Source organism: Morone saxatilis, unplaced genomic scaffold (genome assembly GCF_004916995.1).
Source record: "Morone saxatilis isolate NCDOM2014 unplaced genomic scaffold, NCSU_SB_2.0 Contig20, whole genome shotgun sequence".
Lineage (NCBI taxonomy): Eukaryota > Metazoa > Chordata > Actinopteri > Moronidae > Morone > Morone saxatilis.
This window is the reverse complement of record NW_023339763.1, coordinates 24,480,299-24,483,539: the sequence shown is the minus strand read 5'-3', so window position 1 is coordinate 24,483,539 and position 3,241 is coordinate 24,480,299. Positions and strand designations below refer to the sequence as shown.

Here is a 3,241-nt window from a genome sequence, read left to right as displayed (position 1 = left end):
AGTAGGAGACATCTTGTGTCCAGCAGGAACACTTACATGAACAACATTTGCATATTCAGAGATTCTGGAATTTACAATGAGGTAGGGGTAGATGAGTTTTATTGTTTCAAGCAGTTTATTGTATATATGTCTTAATATATGACTGGAGGAGATCTTTAAATGCAAGCACCTGTGACAGAAATGCTTCATGCTGTACTTGTTAAGTCTCACTGGTGGAACTATCCCCAGTAAACAAACTTAAAAATACTGATATTTTTTCAGGGTGTTTGCGGGGGGATTTTGAGATGTGTTTAAAATTTTGTGAAGTTTACATTACTTGTATACAGTTAAATTATTGCTTGCCTTTTTATTGAGTTTTTGGGAAAACATTGGATTGATCGTGGTGTAACAACTACCAAAGGAAACCGACATGGAACCAATACCGATTTCACCTCATTCCTTCATTAGAATGCCAGTTGCAGGCAAACAGAAAATTCAAACATGAACAAAGACAGATGGATTATATGTGTATTCAGTGTTGTGCAGGTTCATATTTAAAAAGAGCTAGCTCAAAGTTTAGTTACCGCAGGTTAAAATGAACTGGTTTACCTTCATAGTTCCTATAGTTTAACTAATTTCACAGTCCCAAAAACTAGTTCACGTTCAAAACTGGTCCTTTACAAAATGCTTTGAGTTTGACTTGGGTGGAGGAACTTTACGGCTGTTGGCTCCTGGTCTAACCCTTTGTTAATGATTTCTTGTGATCATCATTCACTCGCAGATATTTCCCAAGACTGGTTGGAAGCTTTAACTCCATGTTGTTTTCAATTCGTTGCCTGTGTGGCTGAAGTTCGGACTTGCTTTTTCAGACCCATCAGGCGCTATTGTGAAATGAATATTAAACACAGGGTTGACCAATAGCTATGTTTACATAGAGCCCAACATTCCGATTGTAATCAGTTTAAAAGCCCAAACACAATAAAAATCAGAATAAACAGGCTCAAACTGATTGAAATTTTAATCGGCTGCAGAGGGGGAGTTTACGTGTTACAATTTTTCTTTTGATCGGTTTATGAAAAGGTTTAAACAATTACACCTGATAACGTTCTGGCTGCGTTCTTTTTGCGCATGTCCTCCATCTTGAGCATAGGGACGTTGGAATTGGCAGCATCCAAGCTGTGGAGAGTTTGTTTTTGATACAAACTCTTAAAGAACTGAACATTATTGGACGTATAGATGGCAGAAAAATAAGAAATAACAACCTATTTCAAAAAATTAAACGATTAAAGAACATGGGATAAGATTTTGACAAATTATAATATTATGCTGATTAAACACGTGCCACAGAGCTATTGCTGAATAGGTTGGTGCGTCATATGTAAACACCAGACTGTAATGCTCACATTCGATGTCAATGGTTGACCCAAAATCTTTATTCAGAGTGATTTTAAATTAGATGGAAAACCGAAATCTAACCAGCCAATGATACTAATTAAGGTTCTGTTCAATTCAGGTCAAACAGAGTCAGGATGCTGCTGTTATGCAAGTAGGCTCACTGGAGAGGCTCTCTACACTAAATGGAACATAACCTTAATTAGTATCATTGGTAACACCTTTACCCTACTATTTTATGTCAAAATGTCTGCTGTGAGAAAGGAGGACTGTTTGCATGAAACACTGAATTACATTAATATAATAAAACAATAATTTTATTGGGAAGTGCAATGTCTTATATACCTTTCATACCAGTTATCAACTAACAATTGAGTTAGATGAACCCAAGAAAGGCTAGAAAGTATGATTAAGTGCTTAGAGTTGTATTTACACTGGAGGCCTCACATAGTCCTCCTGTGGTGCCCACCACTCCCCACCCCTTGACCTCGCATCTCTCCCACCATGTTAGCCATCATGTCTGACGAGATTACAGGCTCAATTTGTAAAGCATTCTGGTTGCAGTGCCTGGGCATGAAAGCAGATGAGCGTGACTTAGGAGTTGCAGAGAGAGGGGAGAGGGCTTAGAAAGAAAGGTACCCTGTTGTGTCCACGGCCAATGGCTAAAGCAAACTGAAATCCTCCTTCCGAAAAGCAACCAGTACAATCTGGAATGATTAGCTCCCTTTTGTCTGGGGCAGCTTGTGGATTGCATGCACCCATGGTCACACACACACATCACCAGCACCTGCAAAGGAAGGGGTATACAGTACATCTCTTTGTGCCTCTGCCCGTATTACATGTATAACCGCAACTTCAGCTCACCATGAATGTCCCTGAGAAAATTACTTCAGCATCATATCAGAGCCTAATAAGGAAACACTGCTGTATGGTACCAAGGCAAAATCCTTTAAAAGTTCTTACCATTTGTAGTCTTTTGTCAATTGATTTTTATTTTATAAAAAAAAACACACAAACAAATGTAGAGTACTAATAGATTTCTGTTCTTGTTTTTGTTGGTTTTTTTGACTAAATTGGATAGTCAGTTCACTTAATGATAGAAAATGGTCACCTTAAGGAAAAAGGTTGGGAACTTCTTGATGCCATCTAAGTGACATACCATATTCTATTTATGCAATAACAGTATTGTACAGAACAACTGATAACTGATAACTGATAAGTATTGTACAGAACAACTGATAAACTGTACATTTAACCCAAATAGTGAACACAATAATAGCAGGACGTTTGTGTAAATTGAGCCATTTGGATTCATTTTGAGCTGATTATTTCCTGTGAATATTGCATCAGAGAAGAGTTTCCCTGATATCTTTAGGAACTTTTTATGCAATTCTCCGTATTATATATTTGTAAAGCTTTTAACAATCATTCATACTTAATAGGTTTCCTTTGTTTCTTTTAATTTCTGTGTTTTATTCTCATTGTTCTATTAGCTTTTTGGTTGTTTTAACTGCGTCCTTTTCTAATGTGAAGGCTCAGCGAATATAGCTTGTGTTCAGGTCTTCACTGTGTGTTTTTTGAAGTTTATATCTTGGATGTACTGCAAGGAGTTTTTAAGTTGTGTGAAACAGTCTCAATTTAATACTGTATATGACCTATAGAAACAAACAAGACCATCAGTGAGAAGATTGGCTTTTTCTATATAGTTATTGTTAATGCTTGCCACTGTGTCGGATTCAGTCATCAGACGAAACAAGGTGGTGGGGAAACTGCTTTTGTCCTCAGGGCCCACCAGAATCAACACATAATAAACTCATCCTACACTTGACCGGTAGCCAATGCAGGGTGAGATTCTGTCTCTCTTCCTTGT

General features: G+C 37.5%; 1 protein-coding gene across 1 annotated transcript in view; it reads left to right on the top strand.

Annotated features, from left to right (window-relative positions):
- jhy (junctional cadherin complex regulator) overlaps positions 1-3,241 on the top strand; it is a gene marked incomplete in the record, with an annotated part of 23,843 nt that overhangs the window by 15,163 nt on the left and 5,439 nt on the right.